The sequence below is a fragment of the Gorilla gorilla genome, chromosome 21 (assembly GCF_029281585.2).
Source record: "Gorilla gorilla gorilla isolate KB3781 chromosome 21, NHGRI_mGorGor1-v2.1_pri, whole genome shotgun sequence".
Classification (NCBI taxonomy): Eukaryota; Metazoa; Chordata; class Mammalia; order Primates; family Hominidae; genus Gorilla; species Gorilla gorilla.
Window position 1 is genome coordinate 69,322,563 of NC_073245.2, and position 13,586 is coordinate 69,336,148.

Below are 13,586 nucleotides of genomic sequence, written 5' to 3' on the forward strand. Positions count from 1 at the left end.
AGGGAGGGGAGATATTGGATAGGTACCCCACAGTCACACACGGTACAAAGTGTAGCTACTTTGCCTGCAAACACCTAGGAGCAGACAGGAAATTCATTCTGCTCAATGGAGGTAAAGGGCAGGGTCTCAGCCACCAATCCCTACGGAGCCAGGTGTGACAGCAGGGAGTGGTGGGGATTGCGGCAACCTGGAGGGTCCATGCCTGTGCCTGTCTCCAGGAGCCTCTGCTCATCACTCTGGCTGATTGTCGGAACCGGACCTACTGATCCCAATTTCTTGTTGTTGTTTTTTTTTTAAGAGCATCAAGCAATCTAGATTGTAGAGTGTGATCTCTTCGTTTTTAAAGGCTGCCTTCGCAGCTACTAAAAAAAATTTTAAACAATGTGGGTGACAAAATCAGCAGGATTTGACCCAGAGTGAGGGGTGGGGCTGTTTCCTGTTTATAATCCTCTGATTGTAAACAGGAAAATAAAATAACTGCACCTCATGGGATTATCTGATGAAATGTGTGTATCACTTGTCAAGCGGGAAGAGAGATGATTCACCAAACACAGTGAAACCCACTGAGGTTGAGAGATGTTTGAGACTGGGTGGCTGCGGGGGCGGCCAAGAGAGGGGTCCCTGGGCCCCCCACTCAGCCCTCCTTGTCTGCTATCACCACCCACATCTCCCAACCTCCCTAGAGGTGCTGGGGCCAGGCCACGTGAAGAGGGGGTGAAGGTGGGGGGTTGCACCAAATCATTTCATGAGTGCCTCGGGTGAGGGTGAAACCTGATCAAGTCCTGGCCTGCGCTCCCACAGCCGGTGCCTTCTCCCACATTCGGGGTGTATTCCTTTGGGGATGAGCCAGGTCTCAACCCAGGGGTCTGGGATCTCAGGGCCCACAACCCACACAGAATCGGAGGTCAGCCGGCCTGACCTGGAAGAGAAAGTTCTAGAGAAGGGGGTTCAGGGTTCCGGCTCTCTGGCTCTCACAGCTGAGGCCAAAACGTCAGGCGCCACACCAGTATCTAGGCTTGCCATTTCGTCACCAGCTGAATGCCAGTCGCAAACACAACCCAGTCTGTTGTGAGCACAAAGAGTGTTCGGGATAACCCTGCTGCCTGCTGTGTGGACACAGCTTCCCGCCAGCATCAAGGCAGCTCAACAAACAAGGCTAGGGAATGCGCCCCCAACAGAGGCCCACTGTCTGCCCCGACGCCCGCCTTCCAGGGAGAGCATTCCAGTAGCTGACCTAACCTTCTGGGCATTGGCAGAACTCCCAAGAACCAATTGCAGGCGGTTCTCTACCCATCGTGACCAAGCGTCCTCGTTTGCCTGGGACTGAGGGGGTTCCCAGGCTGTGAGACAATTTTTTTTTTTTTTTTTTTTTTTGAGACAGAGTCTCGCTCTGTCATCCAGGCTGGAGTGCAGTGGTGCCAAATCGGCTCACTGCAACTTCCACCTCCCAGGTTCAAGCGATTCTCCTGTTTCAGAACTGGGATGGGTTCGCCCTTCAATCTCCACCATGGCTTTCCACAGACAGCCTCATTTCCAGGGATGGGGAAGGAAAACCTGTAACTGCCTGCAAAGGGGTTAGAGAGTGCTGGTGTCTTCTCAGGGAAGGCTGAACACCACCCTTCTCAGGAAAGACTTAGAATCGGTCCAACCTACAGAAAACCACAAGCAGCCACGGGGCAAGAGTCTTACACCCAACCGAAAATAAACAGTCAGTACCCTCATGGGAGAATCTCACTTTAGAGGTATTTATTTTTTAAAGTTGCTTTTGTTTAAGATCATTCTCACTTGGGCTGAATTTTCCTCTTGTTCTTGGCACAAGGTGCAAGGAAGTCTATGTAGCATAATCCCATGTGGGTTTAAAAACAAAACAGAACTGGAGACGGGTAATCATGTGCTCGTGTACACAGAGTGCAGGGCCACACACACCCGTAAACAGCAGGCCCTCTGCAGAGGGGGATTGGGGAACTCGGGGGCAGCGGACCTTTATGTTAGACTGTCCTGTCTTGCTTACCTTTGTTCACCAATTTTTGAGACCGGAAAGCTATAAAGCAGAACTGAAATTTCTTAAAACGTAACACTCTTCTTACCGAATGCTCAGCAGGCATTCGCGAGAATGGGTGCTGAACAGGTGGGATATATCGGTCAGTGAAGAAAGCAGGTTGCAGCATGGAATACAGAGGATAATTGCAAGTCAAAAAAACCGATCTACTCATTGCAGATATTTGTACACGTGTAGAAGAAAGTCTGGAAGAGTTCACACCAAGACCCGAACTGATGTTTATACCTGGGAGAGGGAACATGAAGGCATAAACTTGTAATTCTAAATCCACCCTCTTCTGTTTGGGTTAACTTTCTTCATCCAAAGAACAGGTACTTCTTTGTTTTTGGTTTTTTGTTTTTAAACAGTATATCCTGAATGCCCAACTAACAGCAGGTGGCCTTCCTTTTAATAAAAACCTAAGGTGTGGAAACTCCAAGGTTCACAGATCTGTAGGAATGACAGGGTTCCTTCCAATGGGCCATCTCTCTGGTGCAAAATGGGACACATTTTACACACCTTTTCAAGAACAAATCCCTTGTGTAATTAATTAAGCCTATAATTATAGGCCAATCTTTAAAAATGTAATTTGTAGTTTCCCCGTAATACTTATTTCAAATCTGACTTCTGATGTGGGCTAAATTATACTGGAACCAATTTTTACTATGTGGAGACTCAGGATAAACCAGGCTTCATTTGATTGATTTAAATATATTGTGGTTTCCATATTTATTACTCAGTAGTAACTGGTATTTATGGAGCCAGGCTGCATACCAGACCCTGGACATGGGACTCCACAGTTAATTTTTTTTTTTTTTTTTTGCCTGGATTTGATATCCCAAAGCAGTTCATTTCATTTAAACCTCACGGCAACCTTCTGGGGGCACTTACTGCTCTTACTCTTTTAAGGGAACAAAGACTCCTGAGAGGAAACTGATGTACCCAAAAAGCAAAAGGCAAGGGCTGGAGCCCTGATCTGAATCTGAGGTCTATGTCAAGGTCACAGTGCTTGGACAGACACATTTACTTTGTCCTGGTTTTTCTTAATTCCTTATTCACTGTTTCTCTTCCTTCTTAGGGTCAACAGTGTTACATGACACGTTTCTGCTTGTGGCATTTGAAAAAATCTCTGGATTAGAGTAGGATCCCCTGCATAGGAGTCAAAGATGTGAGGATTTTTAAAAAGAGAGACATGGGGTTTGACCTCTCCCAGCCACCTCTTTCCAAACAGCTCTTGGGTGACCAGGTGCACAGTCAATGAGCGGGTCTGACGGTCCATCTGCTCTTTTGTCTTATGGGAAGAAAGGATGACTCAAGTCCTCTGCACTCTGGTGTGTCTGTAGTTGTGGATTCTCTCCTGGCTGTTTAAAGTATAGGCACACCTTGGAGATACTGTGAGTTTGGCTCCAGACCACGGCTATAAAGTGAATATGGCACTAAAGTGAGTCATGAGCAATTTTTGGTTTCCCAGCGCATAAAAAGTTATATTCACACCAGGCTATAGTCTAAGTGTGTAATAGCATTATGTCTAAAAAGACAATGTACATACCTTAATTAATTTGTTTTTAAGATTATTATTATTATTATTATTTGAGACTGAGTCTCACTCTATCACCCAGACTGGAGTGCAGTGGCGCAATCTCAGCTCACTGCAACTTCTGTTTCCCAGGTTCAAGCGATTCTCCTGCCTCAGCCTCCCAAGTAAAAGGCACCCACTACTGCGCCCAACCCTTTTTTTGTATTTTTAGTGGAGACAGGGTTTCACCATGTTGGCCAGGCCGGTCTTGACCTCCTGACCTCAAGTGATCCACCGGCCTTGGCCTCCCAAAGTGCTGGGATTATAGGCGTGAGCCACCCTGCCGGGCCAATTTTAAACTGCTTTACTGCTAAAAAATATTAACAATGGTCTGAGCTTCCAGACAATCTTTTTGCTGGTGAAGAGTCTTGCCTCAATATTGGTGGCTGCTGACTGATCAGGGTGGCAGTTGCTGAAGGTTGGGGCCGCTGTGGCAATTTCCTCAAGACAGCGACAAAGTTGGCCACATTGATTGACCCTTCCCTTCACAAAATACTTCTCTGTAGCATGCAGTGCTGTTGGATAGCATTTTATCCACATAGAACTTCTTTCAAAATTGGAGTCAATCTTCTCTAACCCAGCTGCTGCATTATCAGCTGAGTTGATCTACTATCCTCAATCTTTTGTTGTCATTTCCACAATGTTTGCAGCATCTTCACCAGGAGTAGATTCTATATCAAGAAACCACCTTTTTTTTTTTTTTTTTTTTTTAAGACAGAATCTCGCTCTGTCACCTAGGCTGGAGTACAGTGTACGGTGGAGCAGTCTCCACTCACTGCAACCCTCACCTCCCAAGTTCAAGTGATTCTCCTGCCTCAGCCTCTGAGTAGCTGGGATTACAGGCGTGCACCACCACACCCCACTAATTTTCGTATTTTTATTAGAGATGGGTTTCACCACTTTGTCCAGGCTGGTCTTGAACTGCTGACCTCAGGCAATCCACACACCTCGGCCTCCCAAAATGCTGGGATTACAGGCATGAGCTATCTCACCCGGCCTCAAAAAAATCCCCCCCGCCTTTTTTTTTTTTGCTCATCTATAAGAAGCAACTCCTCATCTGTTCAAATTTGATCATGAGATTGCAGCAATTTGGTCACATCTTCAGGCTCCACTCCTAATTCCAGTTCTCTTGCTATTTCCATCATATCTGCAATTGCTTCCTCTGCTGAAATCTTGAACCCCTCAGAGTCACCCATGAGGACTGTGATCAGCTTCTTCCAAACTCTTGTTAATGTGGATATTTTGACCTCACATCAATCATAGATGTTCTTCATGGCATCTGAAGTGGTGACTCCTTTCTAAAAGGTTTTCAATTTACTTTGCCAAGATCCATCCAAGGAATCACCATATATGGCAGGTACAGCCTTATAAAATGTGTTTTTTAAACAAGACGACTTGAAAATCAAAATTACTCCTTGATCCATGGGCTGCAGAATGGATGTTGTGTTAGCAGGCATGAAAACAACATTTATCTCCTTGTGCATCTCCATCAGAGCACTTGGGTGACCGGGTGCACTGCGAATGAACAAATATTGTGAAAAAAACCTTTTTTCCCTGCAATTGGTTTCAACAGTGGCCTGGAAATATTCAGTAAACCAAGCTGTAAACAGAGGTATGGTCATCCAGGCTTTGTTGTTCCATGGCTAGAGCACAGGCAGAACAGATTTAGCATAATTCTTAAGGGCCATATGATTTTCAAAATGGTAAATAAACATTGTCTTCAGTGCAAAATCAACAGCTGCATTAGCCCCTAAAAAGAGAGTCAGCCTGTCCTTTGAAGCTTTGAACACAGGAATTGAAGGCTCTCCTTTCTAGCTATGAAAGTTCTAGATGGCATCTTCCAATAGAATGCTGTTCCATCTGCACTGAAGATCTGTTGTTTAGTGTAGCCACCTTCCCCAGTGATCTTAGCTGGATCTTCTGGAGAACTTGCTGCTGCTTCTCCATCAGCACTTGCTCCTTTACCTTGCACTTTTATGTTACGGAAACGGCTTCTTTCCTTAAACCTCATAAACCAACCTCTGCTAGCTTCCAACTTTTCCTCTGCAGCTTCCTCACCTCTGTCAACCATCACAGAATTGAAGAGAGCTAGAGTCTTGCTCTGAATTAGCAATCCTTGGGCTTAACAGAATGTTATGTATGGTTGATCTTCTACCCAGACTACTCAGACTTTCTCCATGTCAGCAATAAGGCTGTTTCACTTTCTTTTTATACATGTGTTCACGGAAAAGTTCATTTCCTTCGAGAACTTTTCCTTTACATTTACAACTTGGCTAACTGTTTACCACAAGAGGCTTAGCGTTTGACCTGTCTCAGCTTTTGACATGCCTTCCTCACTAAGCTTAATCATTTCTAGCTCTTGATTTAAATTGAGAAAACTTTGGGAGGCTAAGGTATGAGAATTGCTTGAGCCCGGGAGTTCAAGACCAGCCTGGGCAACCTAGTGAGATTTCATATCTACTAAAAAAAGATTTTTTTAAAAAATTAGCCGGGCATGGTGGTGCTTGCCTGTAGCCCCAGCTACTCAGGAGGCTGAGGCGGGAGGATCATTTGAGGCCAGGAGTTCCAGGCTGCAGTAAGCCATAATTGCACCACTGCACTCCAGCCTGGACCACAGAGAGAGACCCTGTTTCAAAAAATACATAAATAAATAATAAAGCGAGAGACATGCGACTCTTCCTTTCACTTGAACACTTGGAGGCCAATGTAGGTTTCTTAATTGGCCCAATTTAACATTGTTGCATCTCAGGGAATAGGGAGGCACGAGGAGAGGGAGGAGATGGGGGAATGGCCAGTGGAGCAGTTAGGGCACACACATTTATCAATTAAGTTCACTGTCTTATACGGGCACAGTTCGTGGTGCCCCAAAACACTGCAATAGTAACATCAAAGATCACTGACCACAGATCACGATAACAAATATAATAATAACGAAATGATTAGATCTATTGTGAGAATTGCCAAAATGCAACACAGAGACACCAAGTGAGCACCTGCTGTTGGAAAAATGGCACCATGAAACTTGCTGGATGCAGAGTTGCCACAAAACCTTCAATTTGTAAAAAATACAATAAAGCAAATTGCAATAAAGAAGGTATGCCTGTATAAATGTAATGCTGGGAGACACAAACTCTTTTTCAGAATATTAGAAAGGAACCATCTCAGGACAGAGGCAGTGGGGAAGTGGGTGGGGTGCGGGTGAGCAGGGCTGTGAAGTCTTGAGATTTGCCTCTGCAGTTGCTGACAGAGAACGAGTTATTATTATTATTATTATTTGAGATAGAGTCTCACTCCGTCACTCAGGCTGAAGTGTAGTGACACAAAGTCAGCTCACTGCAATCTCCACCTCCCAGGTTCAAGCAACTTCACCCTGGAGACAGTTTTCTTATTAAATTGCTTGTACTGTCTTAGAAGGATTACTCATTTGATCAGCGAGAGGAACCACTCCCAAAATACCTTTTGAGTCATTTGGGGTTTCTATGGCCTTGCATAAACTTCGAATTATTCTTTTTGTTGAAAAGATTACTATTAGGAAACACGTTCACAGGCAGTCTGTAAATGTCATCATATTTCAGCTGGGGACAGAGCTACACGAGGGTTTGGAGGAGGCGGCTCAGGGAGAAGGCAGCACCTCAGCCTGTTCTCTCAATGCACTGGCTGCAAGGAGCAGCTGCAACCCAGAGCCCACTGGGCCCAGACACCTGGCTGCCACATTTCCAGGAGTGGGCCTGCTCATGACGCAGGCAAGACAGGAAAACCAGGACAAGCTCCTGACCAGGCAGAGGTCAGGGACAGCTGCTCAGGTGCCACCAAGCATGAGGCAGGGCACCACCCAAGGCTTCCTGCCCAAACCTGTGGCATGCCCTGTTGGTGCTTTGCTGAAACCGTCCTTCTCTAAGAAGGCAATGAAGACAGTTGTCCCAGGCCCCAAAAAGAAGCACTCACTCCCTTTCCCATGAGACCACCAGTTTCGGATAGCGATTCTGTTTGGCTGGCGTTCTCAACTCATTAGAACTGGAATTAAAGAGCAGGGATGGGAAGTGACATTACAAACTCCGATGCCCAGGCCCCATCCCCGACTAACTGAATCAGAAATGCTGGGAGGCGAGCTCAGGACATTATGTTTTTAAAACGCACCAGGTGAGGCTGACATGCAGCCAGGGCTCAGAACCATGGATTTCAGCCAAAAAGGCTTTAGCCCAAGAAGACTGTGCAAATACAAAATGCCAAAGGGAGGGTCATCAGGTGAGATTCATAGAATTCTGATTCTCCTCCTAATAAAGTACATCCCTGGTAGCTGAGAGATGGGAGAGCAGCTCCACATGTGGGACCTGCCAGGGGGATTCGGCATTCCTGCGGCCCCCTCTGCTGGCCATGATGCTCTCAGATTCTTTGTTGAAAGGGAACGGACATAAGAGCCGTCCCACTAAATTCTTCAAAGGATGCTTCTCAGATGCCGGAGTCCACAGAGTAGGGCAACATACAAAGCAAGCACCCAAAACACTGGGGGTGAGAGTCTCAAACCTTGTACTCTGTAATTACATCCAGCATCACCATCACTTCTCAAAAGAGAAGACACTTTCCCAGCAAAAATAGAAAAGGAAAGCAGTTGCAGAATAGTTAAGACTGAGCCCTGAGACATCAGTTTAGCCTTGAGAAAAAAACTTCTTCCATTGTCCACATTTTTCTTAGCTGGATTCCTACCAATGAACCCCTGCTGGGACTTGAGTTTGGGGGGCACTGAGTGAAGTAAGAACTTTTAGTTAAGAAATTATTCTTTGGCCGTGGTTGTAATATTGTAGTCAGGGCTGGCTTCACGGGCATGTGTCCAGGGCCCCACACTTAGAAGCATCCTGCCCTGGGTTTAATGCTCTCTTGAAATTCTTCATAATTTTTGGACAAGGAACTCCGCCTTTTCATTCTGTACTGGGCCCTGCAAATTCTGTACCCAACCCTGATTTTCACTGGTGGATTTATGTAAACGTGTGTCTTTCAGTTAGTCAATAAATATGTCTTGGACACTTATCGGTGTCTGTTTCCGAGGACACACCATGTGCAGTATCGCTGAGGGCAGGATCCAGAGTGTGCCTGCCTCAGAAAGCTTTGCTTCTGGAGGGGCCACAGGGAAAATGTTCACCAATAGGAAAGCCTATAAATAAGATCATTGAAAAGACTGGGAATCTGACAAGGATATCTATGTGAAACAGGAGAGTTCCCTGAACCCCCTTGCAGGATGTGCGACAGGGGTACGGCTCATCTGTTCAGCTGTCGTGTGTGCTCAAACCCCTTACAGGAGGGAGAGCACACAGACAGGCAGGTGCAGGAGCTAGGGTGAGCACCCCTGGGCTCCAGCCCCACAACAGCATCCAGGAGGTGGGATCCTGTGACTCCCGAAGCCCAAGTAGGCATGTGTTACAGTGTGCTCTTTTAGCCTTGCCATCCATGGAGGGCTTAAGTGTTAACCAGCTCAGTCTTGGTACACAGGTCCTTGTCCAGCGTTCAGGAAGAATCAGGTCACACATGGACTTGAAGGATGGTGAATGCAGGGATTTTATTTGGTAGTGGAGGTGGCTCTCAGCAGGATGGATGGGGACCTGGAAAGGGAATGGGGTAGGAAGATGATCTTTCCCTGGAGTTTGGCTGTCCCTGGGCCGATCTCTCTGACTGTCCCCAGCAGACGTTCAGACGCTCCTTCTCTTCTCTCCTCCTCCACCACTCCGTTCTTCTGCTCATCTGCTCATGGAACCTGGGTTTGGAGTTTATATGGGTACAGGATAGGGGGCCATGGCAGGCCAAAAGGCAACATTTGGGCATGAAAACAGGAGTGCCTGTTCCCATTTGGGGTTGCAGGTTTCCAGGCTTGGGGTGGGGCCTCTGCCAGGGAGCTGCCCTCTTCTACCCAGTATTTCCCTGTCTCTTGTCTGTGTCACATGGAGGCTATAAAATGGGTAAAGTGTGGCAGGTGGCAGCAGGTAGCAGAGGCCCAGGAAACCTTTTTGAAGAAGATGACATGGGAGCTGGGACTGGCAGGAAGAGGAAGCCATTATTTAAAGAACAAAGCAAAAGCAGCAGGGTGAAGGTGCATGTGGGAGGCTGGCAGCAGGTAGGCCATGGGGGAATGTGGGTTTTGTTTACAAAGAAGAGTAGAGAGGGGTCACTGAAACCATTTAATTGGGGAATCATAAGGTGAGGGGACATTTAGGGCAATAAAGAGCCAGTGGCAGCTGGTAGACCAAGGGGGCACGTGGCAGCTGTTCAGCCAAGGTGGAAGACGCTTGGCCTAGACCAGGGTTTCTCCACTGGGCACTACTGAAATTTGAGCCAGGTAAGTCTTCACTGTGGGGCCGTCCTGTGCAATGTAGGATGTTGAGCAGCATCCCTGGATTCTCCTCACCAAACACCAGTGAGGGGTCCCCTCCCCCTGAGTTGTGACAGCCAGAACTCTCTGCAGACATTGTCAAATGTTCCTTGGGCATCAAAATGGTCCCTGGTTGAAAATCACTGGCTTGGGGTGATGAGAGTGGACAGGGAGAGAGGGAATAAAGTCAGGATGTATCTTGGAAATAGGACTGAGAGAGTTAAAACTGATGGGTTGAATTGGGGGAACGGTATTAAGGGGAAAAATGACTCTGTTTTCCAACTTGAAACATGATGAACAGTAGCAAAACGTAATGAACAGCAGCATCATCTGTGCTGAGATCTGCTTGGGGCATGAGGAGCAGTGTGGGTATCAGGGAGAGATCATTACCAAGAATTCCATTTCAGCCAAATAGATTTGCTTTCTTCTCATCAGACAAAAACTTCTCACCACAGAGCTGCTGGGGTGATCCAACTCTAGCAGACAGTGTTGACTGGCTATTAGGGCTGCCAGAAAGAATACAATATGCCCAGTTAAATTCAAATTCTAGCTTAAGAGTGAATAATTTTTAGTATAAGTATACCCCCCAAAACTGCATGGGACGTATGCTAAAAAGTGTTTGTTATTTATCTGAATTCAGATTTAACTGGGCGCCTACAACATTTTTGGGTTTTTGTTTTAGTTTTTTGGGGGGAAGGCAGGGATGGGGCTTTGCTCTGTTGCTCAAGCTGGAGTGCAGTGGCGTGATTACATCTGCGGCAGCCTTGACTGCCCCGACTCAAGCAATTCTCCCACCTCAGCCTCCTGAGTAGCTGGGACCAAAGGTGTGCACTGCCTAGCCCGGCTAATTTAAAAAAATGATTTGTATAGATGAGGTCTCCTTATGTTGCCCAGGCTGGTCTCAAACTCCTGGGCTTAAGGGATCCTCCCACCTTGGCTTCTGAAAGTGTTGGGATTATAGGCAAGAGTCACCAGGCCTGGCCCACAACATTTTTATTTACATATTTTTGCTGTATCTGAAGCCCTGTCACTTACCTGTCTTTATCCTATTTTGGTTCAGTTATCTGGAATCCATGGGCTTCGGGGGTGGCTCAGTTCAACAGTGAAACTTGATTGGTCCAAGGTGGTCATAGTAATTCCATTTCTTGCTAGTGATTGGTTTAGGAAAAGAGGATGTGACGCAATGTTAGCCAATAAGAGTTGACAGAACATCTGGAAGCTGGGAGCTTTGGGGAAGTTTTTTCTTACCACTCTTAAGCGGGCTCATGAAGAAGACACTGCTCTCCCTCCTTCTGTGTTGGTATGAAGATATTATGTGTGGAGCTCTGGCAGCCACCTTGCAACCACGAGCAAAGCCTGAGGATGAGGACAATTTGGGGAGTATGGCAGGGCTGAAAGTTGTGGTCTTAGTAGCACCACTGAACCTCCAAATCTGCTCGTCCTTGAGCCACTGACTCCTTTTCGGGCTTCATGTTGGTGAGGTAACAAATTCCTTATTATTGGAGCCATTGGAGCCATTGGAGATGGTTCTTCTGTGTCTTGCTGCCAAGCACATCCTGACTGCTACGTCAGCCGGCCACTGTTCCACAGGAGCCATGAGGCTAGGTTTTGCCACGGGAGATACCGAACACAAGGGAAGAGGCTACAGGATGATGAGTGAATAGCTGGATTAGAGCTTCCTAGCATCTCAGCCTCACACTCTGACAACATCAAAGAAACATCATTCTTGACACTTCTCCTCTTCCTGTTTCATTCACATTGAGAGAAAATTCTCTATGGTGTCTCCCATTTCTGCACATCTTGTGAGCAGAGGCACTGACAGCTTTTCTTCTATACTGTCTTTACAAGAAAACAACTTAGTAGACAGAAAAGTGTCTCCCTCTGGGGCAGCAGCCAGATTTGTTTGCCTTAGTTTACAAAGTTGATGTCTCCCTCCAGGGCAAAGGCTGATCGTGTTTGCTTGCCCATCATCAATGATTTGGATTTTCTAAGCTCAAGATTCCTCAGCTGTGGAATCGCCACATCCAGCTGAGGACAGCCCTCAGCCTCAGCGGCTCTCAGACTCTCCAGGGACCCTGGCTCCCACCATGCCCCAGATGGCCCCTGGGCTGTTGAGTGACCTTGGAGGGCCACCCCTTTGTATCAGGGGTTTGGATTTAATTAAAGTCTTAGAAAATATTATCTGTCACTGAGCAGCCCAGAAGGGTAGCCCTGCTCAGAACTGAGAAGCTTCTTTATGTGGCTCTCGAAGCTGTCAAACAGGCCCTCTGCAAACTGAGACTGAGGCCATGTCAAATGCTTGTGGTTTACCTCGGGCTTTGTTATGTCCCAGAGTCTGGAATCCTGGTAATTACAGAAAAAAGTCGGGTGGTGGGTGAAGGGAAGACGTCAGAAAGTTATCTGTCTCAACAAAAGGAAGAGAGGAGAGGGAAAGAAAGGGAGAGAGAGACAGACAGAGAGAAGAGAGAGAAAGAGACAGAGAGAGAGACAGGGGGACCAAGGCTACACGCTGTGAGCAAAGGATGGTCCTCAAAGGAAAATCAGAGCAGTCCTGTCGGAAGGGAGGATGGAGCTGGCCTGGCTAATGAACAAACAGAGCGAAAACAGTCCCACAAAACAGATAGCTACTACACCATGCTTTCCAGTGTTGAGAGCACCGATGAAGATCATCACGTTCAAAAAGCAGGTCACCAAGCAGAATGTAAGCAGGTATTTCATTTTTCAAAAAAGAAACACCCATTCTATACCAGTCTATCAACTGTGATGCTCTGCGGATGAGTCACAGTAGAGGTTTTTAAACAATTTTCTGTTGGTCTGCCTGCATCTGCTAATTTTCCTGCAATGGGCATATTCTAGCAGTTCCCATGTCATGAACCCACCAAAGGAATAAATAAAAGACAGAAAACTGAGCAGACATGCAGATCCTCCCAAACCCTTTCTCCTTGTTAAGTTCTGTCTGCACAACAAAGACCAGTGGAGAAATGAAAAGCTGCAGTCAGTTTTCTGACTTTGCTGTCTGGGAGAAGCGATCTGGACTCATCTTTTCCAGGTGTTTGGGAACATGGCTCTGTCCCTGGGTGAGGAAACCTCAATTTCAGGCTGCTGATCACAAGTGCACCTTCCGTGACAATCTCCTTAGGGCTGCACTTTCAGGGCAGGAATAACATCAGGGCTGCAGCCCACACGGGTCATACCCTTGGCAGAACCTCCTGGAGGCCCTGCCGGGGTTCCTGGGGTCCCAGGGATGGAGACATCCTCTTTGTTTCCTGTTTAGGGTGGTTCTGATTACAGATGAGGCCAAACTGGAATAAATCACAACCAGACCTCCTCCAACCAGTGGCTCAGGGCTCTGTTGGTTACAGTATCATTAGCAGGAAGGAAGAGTTAACAGGGAAGACACAAGCGGATGTGGCTTGGATGTTGTCCCCTCTAAATCTCATGTTGAATTGTGATCCCTAGTGTTGGAGGTAGGGTCCAGTGGGAGGTTTTTTGGTCCTGGGGGCGATCCTTCCTAGCAGATGCTGCCCTCGTGGTAGTGGGTGAGTTCTCACAAGATCTGGTTGTTTAAAAGTGTGTGACACCTCCCCCTACTTCTCTCTTTCTCCTGCTCTGAC